The following is a 10,394-nucleotide window of genomic DNA, read 5'->3' as shown; positions in this document are numbered from 1 at the left end:
AACTCTGAAAGCACGCTGCAGGAATCTCAAGTGAATGCTAGCCAGCCATATACATGCAAGGCAGTAAGCTCATTGGCTGCATATGCACATGAACCAATCAGCTTGTGCCAAATCGTTTAACTCTCTGAATATCAGCAGTTACGTTAACAACCCGTTGCCTGCGCCATCTAGAGTTTCATGACTGAACTATATATATCTTGCACTTGTGCTGCATCTCAATTTGCCTATTATACTATTCCCTAAAAGTATGTACTCTTTTTGTGAAGAAAGAGTAAATAGTTTTGAGTGAGTAGAAGAACGAGTAGGTACGTTTTGAGACATACTACCACGTCATAAAATTGCATCTTGAAAACACGGACCGCTCTGTCGCATAGTTACATGCACGGAGTGCTGCAGGGATGATGTATTTTTATAGGCCAAAACCAAGAAACTCTCAGGGAATTATTTGGGAAACTTTGAGGGATTTATTTATTTATTAAAAGAGACTGAAAGCATTGTTGGAAGCTTAAAGGTGGAGATGTTGAAGTTATGCGACCTTGATGTAGTTCATGTATATCCTTTTTTAGTTCTGGAGATTGTATTTAGGCTTCAAAATTCAGAAAAGCTGTGTTCATTTGTGAAGATTATGAATGAAATGTATAAGAATCATAAACTTTTGCGGGTCGAAGAGTTTGTTTCACAGGCAATGGAAAAATCCTGTTTCATTTTTGTCAAGGGAATCAGGGTGATGACAGCTGCAGGTTGGCCTACAAAAATGTCATCACTGCAGCGCTTTATTCTGTAATATAAACCGGTCTGTCGATCCATTTTATAGAAAGATAGACTTACCAAGTCCACAACGGACTGTCAGACAGATGCCGCTCAGAAGATTGTAGCCTTCTCTGCACTTGGCACAAACTTTGGCATCAGCACAGATCTCACAGTTAGGCATACATGGAACACAGGTGTACTGCTCTTGGTCCGAATAAAACTCTCGTGGGCAGTGCAGTCTGCAGTGGCCCTGATACAGGAAACGCTCCTTCCCCTCCTCATCTGAAATCACACACAAAATGCATTTAGCATGAGGACTCATGATCCAAATGACCGAAATTAATACTTTCATTCAGCAAGGAGGCATTAAAAATAAATTCGAATAAATGTTTTGAATAAATTCTGTTCTTTTGAACTTTCTTTTCATCAAATAATCCTGAAAAAAATGCTGAAAATTCATCTATGCATCACAGGAATAAACTACATTGTAATATATATTTAATTAGAAAACTTTTACTTTAAATTGTAATACTTTTTCACAATATTGCTGTTTTAGTGTATTTTTGGATCAAATAAATGCAGCCTCGGTGAACAGGCTGACATCTTTCAATAAATAAATAAATCTTACTAACTCCAAACTACTTTTTCCTTAAAAATGCCAAACATGCACTGACCGAAGAAAATGATTTTGACATGAAATAAAACCAGGACATGTTCTTGGCGAGTTTTGTTGAATGCACTGAAAGATTAGAAGCCACATTAAATGCTTACTCTTTCCGCAAACAATCACTAAATCTGAAACTTGGATATCAACATCTGCTTGTGTCTATCATGAACTCTTCTTTAAATAGAAACAGTAGCAGGGATCTGGCTGACAGGTTTTGCCAAGACTGGGACACATAAACAAGGGCTATGGGGAGTGAACAGGCACTATTGGCGGTGTTGTAGTTGTCACACACTGGTGGATCCAAGGCCTCCCCATTCAAGCACCTCGGGCTGCAGAGAGAGAGAGATTAAGATTTACAGCTCGCTTCTTTGAGATGGTTGAAAAGGAGGGATGGCAACCATGCACACCTACTAAACAGAATTCAAAAGAGCGGCTTGGTTTGCTGAAGACCAGAGTTTGCTTATTCATTCTATTCTATTGAAGTAATAGTTCAGCCAAAAATGTTAATTCTGTCATTACCCTGATGTCATTCCAAACCTGTACGCTGTTATTTATATGCGACTGTGGATTGTTAGTTTGGTGAATAATGACTTAAAATTACGATCTGTTCCAAACACTTGTAATAGTCTAGTCTATATGGAACATTTTCATGATATTTTTATAGTGTTTTATTAATTCTTTGGTGTAATACTGTATTACTTTGAAGCATGACAGATGAGGACAATTTGAACCATCATTGTATGGAAAAGATTTTAATTTCTTGTTGAACTGTCCCTTTAACTACCCAGAATTCCACAAAAAAAAAAAATCCCAATTCACGTATTTATTCACTTTTCTATACCATTTTGTAGTAGAAATAGTGTAAGTAGTGTGTTCACACTAAACAAATTCCAATAATATGAAGTGCTCTTCAAATGCCCAGATGATGCACTGATTTATCTGATGGAACAAAGAAGGAAAACTTCCTGCACTTAACGGTCGCAGCTTTAAAGGGACAGTTCACCCAAAAATGAACATTTTGTCATCATTTACTCACACTCAAGTTGTTCCAAAACTGTTTCTTTCTTCTGTTGAACACAAAAGATGATATTTTAAAGAATGTTGGTAAACAAACAGTTGGCGGTAGCCATTGACTTCCATAGTATTTTTTCATACTATGGAAGTCAATGGCTACCGTCAACTGCTAAGGGGAGAAGTTATCAGACTGTGATGCTTATAACATGTTTGGCTAATGTTCTTTCAAAGTTTGAAAAGGTTATTTAGTAATAAACAATTGTTCTTCAAGTAACCTTAATAGAACGTTTGTGCAAAGTTGTCAGGTCTTTAATGTTCTCAAAACATTTAAACATCATTCATTTAGCGCTTTTTCTAAAATAGTTTATTTAGAAGTTTGTCTAATGTTTAAACGTTCCCAGATAGCACACATACGTCTGCAAGATGTCTGTTAAAGATCGCTTCATCTGAAATGCATCTGTTGTGTACAAACATCTGTCTTTAAGATGTCAGTTTTACATACATTCTAAATCATAAACATCTTACAGACATCTTCTAAACGGCCATTTGACATCTGATAGGAAACGTCCTATAGATGTATTGCAGATGAGCAAACACTCTAAAGAATACATCTTGCAGATGTAAATGCAGACATTTATCAGATGTTTGTACACAGCAGATGCTTTCCAGATGAAGAGATCTTTAACAGACATCTTGCAGACTGTATGTGTGCTATCTAGGCTACTACTTGTTTTAGAACATTCAGAAAACACTTAAAAGTAACATTTCCATAAAGTTAGCAAAATGATCAAATGGAACTGTCCTTTAATGTTTTCTCTACAATTCGAAATAACCAAGAAAACCATTTAAAGACAACATTTAGAACATTTAACGTTTTCAAACCTTAATGGGAACGTTAGCAAAACGTTCAGAACATATTTTTGTTAGCAACAGTATACTTCCATACCAATAATAATAATAATAATAATAACTTTAGGGCATAGAAAGCGTTTAAATCCGAAAAGGTTTGCTGACTGAAGCCAAAGAAATGCCAGTAACTGCCTATAACATCACATAACTTGAGGTATTTTTTAACTATGTCCAAACAGAAACATTATCAGCTTTCACAATGCTGAAAGTGGTCTCACCTTTTCCCACTCCCATGTTTGGCAGTTTAAAGTCTGTTAAAAGTCACTGTTAAACTTCCTCAGTGACATCGATTACTGTTCAAAATCATAACAGATTCATTTATGGAGTGGACCTTAATTTAAACTCTTCCTGTAATTAAAAGTGCGCAAGACACTTTCATGTTTGAGGTCACTAAACAAACTCTCTTTTGAGGTAAAGCACTCTTTGTCACTTTGATTCATTGTTTCACCGCAGCAGCTGTGCAGGGAGGACTGGGAGGTTTGTCTTCCCAATTGTTTCTCGGAAAACCCCTTTGTGAACTTGCACAATGCTGCCACAGAATCGTACCACCCAATTACGTCTGCAAGATGTCTGTTAAAGATCGCTTCATCTGAAATGCATCTGTTGTGTACAAACATCTGTCTTTAAGATGTCAGTTTTACATACATTCTAAATCATAAACATCTTACAGACATCTTCTAAACGGCCATTTGACATCTGATAGGAAACGTCCTATAGATGTATTGCAGATGAGCAAACACTCTAAAGAATACATCTTGCAGATGTAAATGCAGACATTTATCAGATGTTTGTACACAGCAGATGCTTTCCAGATGAAGAGATCTTTAACAGACATCTTGCAGACTGTATGTGTGCTATCTAGGCTACTACTTGTTTTAGAACATTCAGAAAACACTTAAAAGTAACATTTCCATAAAGTTAGCAAAATGATCAAATGGAACTGTCCTTTAATGTTTTCTCTACAATTCGAAATAACCAAGAAAACCATTTAAAGACAACATTTAGAACATTTAACGTTTTCAAACCTTAATGGGAACGTTAGCAAAACGTTCAGAACATATTTTTGTTAGCAACAGTATACTTCCATACCAATAATAATAATAATAATAATAACTTTAGGGCATAGAAAGCGTTTAAATCCGAAAAGGTTTGCTGACTGAAGCCAAAGAAATGCCAGTAACTGCCTATAACATCACATAACTTGAGGTATTTTTTAACTATGTCCAAACAGAAACATTATCAGCTTTCACAATGCTGAAAGTGGTCTCACCTTTTCCCACTCCCATGTTTGGCAGTTTAAAGTCTGTTAAAAGTCACTGTTAAACTTCCTCAGTGACATCGATTACTGTTCAAAATCATAACAGATTCATTTATGGAGTGGACCTTAATTTAAACTCTTCCTGTAATTAAAAGTGCGCAAGACACTTTCATGTTTGAGGTCACTAAACAAACTCTCTTTTGAGGTAAAGCACTCTTTGTCACTTTGATTCATTGTTTCACCGCAGCAGCTGTGCAGGGAGGACTGGGAGGTTTGTCTTCCCAATTGTTTCTCGGAAAACCCCTTTGTGAACTTGCACAATGCTGCCACAGAATCGTACCACCCAATGACCACAACAACGCGAAAACGCTTGATGTATTTTGACTTTTGATTAAATATTGAGATTGCAGGCCGTAATAACGCATAGCTGATTGAATGGCTCTTTTGTAGTGTCCCTGTTTACTCACAGCATTGCTAGCGTCAATACTGACTTACAAACAACTCCACACACAAGCTTTTTTACTGTTATATCTGGCTATAGTTTGAATTTCATAACTTGCGGTAACCTTCCGAAAACATCACTATAAAGTTCTCTATAAAGTTGTCTACTGCGCATGCGCACTGACAGCGGGATAAGATTTGTCCCAACGGAGGCACCTGTTTGATCCAATAGATACTTCAAGTGTTAAACTACATGATATAATAGTGAACTATCACTCACCTAAACCACAAGCGGTGCACTCGAATAGCTCGTGACCCTTACACTCCGTGCAAGTGGGATGACAGAAAACGCAATGATTTTTTAATAAGAACTGTCCGCTGGGACACGACACCACCGGCGATCTGGCTTGAATAAAACCGACACAGCATAATGATAAAATAAAGATCAAATAAAATAAAGAGTTCATCGTTGGCGATGTTGTGCAGCGCATCTATTCGCCATGCACACACACTCACACACAGTTCGTTGTGTGTAGTGGGTCAGTCCTGCGCTGCCAATGACAACGAGCGTCTAAATAACAAAACTTGCCCAACAAGTTGCTTTCAAGGGGATTGGTCAACAGGCCTTCGGGGTCCACCCATTCCTCTGCCCCATTCCGCATTTGACACAAAGGACAAGGGTAATGTTATGAACAATTCTGAGTTATCTTGTGCTCATATAGGCCTACGTATTCAATCTCTTAACATTTTGTTCAAGCATATAGGCCTTGCCTTACTATAATTTATCAAAGACTAGCAGTAATCAATGCAAATTATTTCATAATGTGTGCACCTATATATACAGTGGTAAAATATAATTACTATATTATTACGCTGTTATTGTTGTTAATAATAACAATTAACAAAAACTATTAATAACAATTGTATATTAAATTAAAGGTGGTAAAAACTAAGCTGTAAAAAAGTTTTTCAGTTTTCAGCTTCATAAACAGCGGTAAAATGGAAGAAGAAAAATAAAAATAAGAATAAGAAATTAAATTAAAGGTGTTATAGCCCATTGTAAAACCTGTTCATTTGGTTGACTTGTTACGTTACAATATGGTAAAAAACTTTAAATTACAAAAATATAACTGTATCTGTGAATATGTAATCACTGATAATAATTGACAGTAATCAATGCAAAGTAGCCTATTTCATATTTTATCATATAAAATCCTATTAATAATAATAATAATAATAATGAATAATAATACATTCAAAAAGATGGAAGCCCATCATAAAATCTATAATAAAAACTATAATAATATAATATTTAACAGTAATCAATACAAAGTATTAAATGTGGCATCCCACTGTAAAAAATAAAAATCTGTTCATTGGTTGACTTAGTTACTTAACCATATGGAAAAACAATATGGAAAATAATAAAATAAATAAACATGAAAGACATTGAAATTTTACTTTTATTTTTCATTAAAATATGTTTTTAGAAGTAAAAAGTATAATAACTAAATGCATAATTTATTTAAATAAAGGATTTTATATATATATATAGTCTAATAGTTGTCAGAATTATAGGAAGCAAATACATCGCTCAGTCTCTCTGTTGCACATCTTATAAAAAAGCTTCTTAAATTTTTTCTTCTTTGAATTTTTTTTAGATTTGCACATTCTTTTTGGAAAATTTGCTCCGACTCCATGTTAGATGTGAGCAGGATTTTTAGGCCATTCCAAAAACAGGATTAAGGACATGTCATGCACATTAACCTTCTGGTTCAAAGCCACTTCAGGACGGTTGTTTACTTGCTATTTTTGGTCACTTTCCTGTTGAAGGAAGTCTTGCAAGTTCCAGAACTCATGCTTGGCTTTTAGCACAAAGTCTGGTTTAAGTATAGAATCTCCCTTTATAGCCTCTCACACTGCTGATTTCTTTTGACAAGCTACATGAGATGTGATATGAGGTTTTTGTTTTTTTTTCAAATTAGACTTCATACATTAGCTTCATACATTCCAGATTTAGGAAATGGATATGCTGAATGCTATTGTTGTCTCATGTGTTTCTCTCTTTTCTGCCCCAGAGGACTTCAACTCCTGTGAATCTGTCTTGGCCTAATCAATAAACAAAGTGTGTGAGCTAAGCGGCCTAAAACAATATCCTCATTGTTTCATATTGATATCTTGCCATATTTTGATATATTTCTACCCTATTTTAGTATAAAGGATTTAAAAGAAATGGAACGAAAGTAAAATAAAAATGACAATGTCGAAAAAGAAAACTATGTTTTGGAAAACTATGTTCTGTAACGAGCTCTGTGCAAACCTATGAAGACAAATGAGCAGCAGAGGGCGGTAGAGTGTGTGCTATTGCTGATATATCAGTTCTCAACATGCTCTCCATTTTTTTAGCAGAAAAAAAAATTCTGTTCTTCGGCAAAATACCAAAGGTTTTAGTTAAATTCAGTGTCGTGGCATTATGGTAACTGCCCATATTGCTTGTTTGTTTGTTTTTAGATGACTTACTATATTTTGAATGTATAATAATAATAATAATAATAATAATATAAAGGTAATAAATATAATATTAAAATATTAAAATATAATAATAATAATAATAATAAAAAAAAAACAGCTATCCAACAGGTACTTCTTGTTGAACATTTTTAATCAGAACCTGATGACACAACTGACTAATTGTAAATGATTAACCAATCAATGCTAATCTGTTGATTGACATTTAATAAAAAAAGTCATCCATTAAAATACAATTCTTATTGAGGAAATCAGATCTGAGTAATACATTATTCAAAGAAATGTCAAATGTCAATATTAGTTATTGAAAAAAACAATATTTAGAAATAATACTTTTATTTCATTTTTCTATTCTGCTTTTCTATTTTTTAATAAAAGAACAGTTGAAAGATTGTTTCAATTGCGTACTAGCTTTGTAAAATTGGATATTGTTATGTTCATTGAATATAAATAGGTAATGAAAAAATATAAAAAATAAAAAGGTGCTAGAGTAGGCTATTCTAAAGCAAAAACAACTGTGGGGAAACAGTTTACTGATATTATTTAGGCTATGCTATGTAATAAATATTAATAAATAACAGTATGTTCTGATAGCCTTTTGTCGTCTTATAGTCATGTATATAAAAAAAGTGTGACACCACATACTGTGATAGCAATCCTAACAGGCAGCTATTTTCCAACAGTGGGCGGAGTCTGTAGCTCATTTATAACGCCGTTCAATAGGCGTGAGAGTGGACTGTGGGCGGAGTCTGTTGCTCCTTTACGTCATTCAAGAGGGGGTAATGAGGTGGGCGTGTCTTCGCTGCCACTGCTGCATCAGTGAATGACATGAGGATGTGAAAGAATACAGCGGGCTGGGCAGATGATTTTAAAGCCATTCTCGAACGGACTGCTATATGGACGATGAGGAATACACTAAGGACTGACTGAGGAACGGTAAGACGCGTCTTAAATAATAGGCTGCTGGCATAAGGAGCATCCGTGTGCAATAAGAGGCTGCCTGTAGGAATCGCTGCGCACCCGGGGCAGGTGCACCTGTCTTCTGTACGTGCCCGGTCCGCTATAAGACGCATCTTGCGGGTATACAGTGTTTTTATTTATTTATTTTCCCAATCGAGGCCAGTTTGAACAAAGGAACTTGGGTGGGATAATAAATGGCCGATTATTTTGGTGGATTTGAGGTAAGGGCGTCTTTTCGGCGCATCATCATCAAATGCATTGCGATATGATTGGGGATTGAATTTTCTTTGTCTGTAGACACATTATATGGGCATGGCTATATATCAGTATGGGCTGGGACTGTTGCGTAACAGGCTGAACAGAAAAATACGTTTATGGATTACAAAATAATGATCAAATATGTAATATTTTATGTGAGAGAAGGATGAAAGTGGATGCTTTCTTGTTCATTGCCTCTATATGCACAAGTCCCAAGCAGAAATCAGCATGCCTTGGTTTATGTGTGTCAGAAATGCTCTTTGGTTATTCAATCTATACATGCTTTTATTATGTAGCCTACTTTATAGATGCTGTTGGCTGAAGGTATACTGTAAACAATCTACTAGCTACCCACCAATGGTGCGTTTAGGCCCCGAGCCGGGCTGTTGGGCTCAGTATTTTTTCTTTTATTGAGCTTAAAGGTGCAGTCAGTCATTTTTTGCTCAAGTGAAGTTTTAGACGTTAAGAAATGCACGGCAGTTTTGGAAATATCAGTAAAATTATGAGCTGGATACTCTAGATTCATGGTTCTCAACCAGGCGGATGTAACTTCAAGATGACTTATAATGTTTTAAAATAAATTAAGGTACATAAAGGATAATGTACAGTTAGTTAGTTGCAGGTCACAAAGTGGCTGTTTACCAAATAAATATTCTTGAAAAAAAAAATAAGTTTAAGTATTTTTTAATCTATATCCACAAATTAAATTCCTGTGGTAGGAATATAGGCTGTGTATATTGTTAAAAATATTGTTTAATCGTATAAAGATGAGAAACACTGCTCTATTCAGATCCATTTCCAAGAAAAACTCTTCTGTTTTTATCTACACAGTGCGGATCGATCACATGACCAGGGTTACTACTACTACTACTTCTAATACTAATAAATATCAATAAACTTTTTTGTTGTCTACCACTTTAAAGACCAGATTTATGGGATATTGTGGCTTGGTTGTGTTTGTAGTAGGCCAAAAGAGTATGTTTGTAAAATCGGATACCGACCGTATCTTTGATTTTTGACATTTGACTCCTGACTGAACTTGTATACCAGAGCTTATACTTTGTGCTTGTGGTTTCTTAAGAATGTCAGTCAGTCAGTCAGGAAGTTTCAGTTCAGGCTGTCATGCTCTTGTCTTGTATATATATATATATATATATATCTTGTGTATATATATATATATGTTTTATTATATTATTATTTATATTTTATTGGTAAATTATTTATATTTTAATATATTATTATTTTTAATATATTATTTATTTTTAATTAAAATATTTCTATAATATTTTTAAAACCACCTAAATTATTCAGCAATATTAATTTTTGATACTGTATAGGCTCATGCAAACTTATAATATTGGTCTACATTTGACAGCCGTAAATCTTACTATAGGGACTTAAGGTTAAACTCAAAGCTTGAGGAAATAGCAAATAGACAGAGAGATATTTTAGTGATCCTGAGGAGAAATTTACGGAAAGGCCAAACAGGTCCCTCCGAAACGCGAGAAATGCAACACATTACCTCACAAACTTAAGAACAGCATCCCACATTCACAGCAGACAAGCCACACTCTTTCAGGCAGAAGTCCTCTCTTTTGGTCATTTCAT

At 34.9% G+C, this 10,394-nt stretch overlaps 1 protein-coding gene and 1 pseudogene across 1 annotated transcript in view; one reads left to right on the top strand and one right to left on the bottom strand.

Annotated features, from left to right (window-relative positions):
- Positions 1-5,541, bottom strand: part of LOC107752331 (proprotein convertase subtilisin/kexin type 5-like) — a 22,894-nt pseudogene extending 17,353 nt beyond the window's left edge.
- A 2,895-nt stretch (positions 5,542-8,436) lies between these two features.
- LOC107752330 (OTU domain-containing protein 7A-like) overlaps positions 8,437-10,394 on the top strand; it is a 75,704-nt gene continuing 73,746 nt past the window's right edge. Inside the window, exon 1 of the mRNA XM_016568280.1 lies at positions 8,437-8,504. The gene's annotated coding sequence lies outside the window, so the exon portion shown is untranslated. The remainder of the gene's footprint in view (positions 8,505-10,394) is intronic.

This window comes from Sinocyclocheilus rhinocerous, unplaced genomic scaffold (genome assembly GCF_001515625.1).
Source record: "Sinocyclocheilus rhinocerous isolate Xijiao unplaced genomic scaffold, SAMN03320098_v1.1 scaffold861, whole genome shotgun sequence".
Lineage (NCBI taxonomy): Eukaryota > Metazoa > Chordata > Actinopteri > Cypriniformes > Cyprinidae > Sinocyclocheilus > Sinocyclocheilus rhinocerous.
Note: the sequence above shows the minus strand (reverse complement) of the source record. Positions and strands in the feature narration are given on the sequence as shown.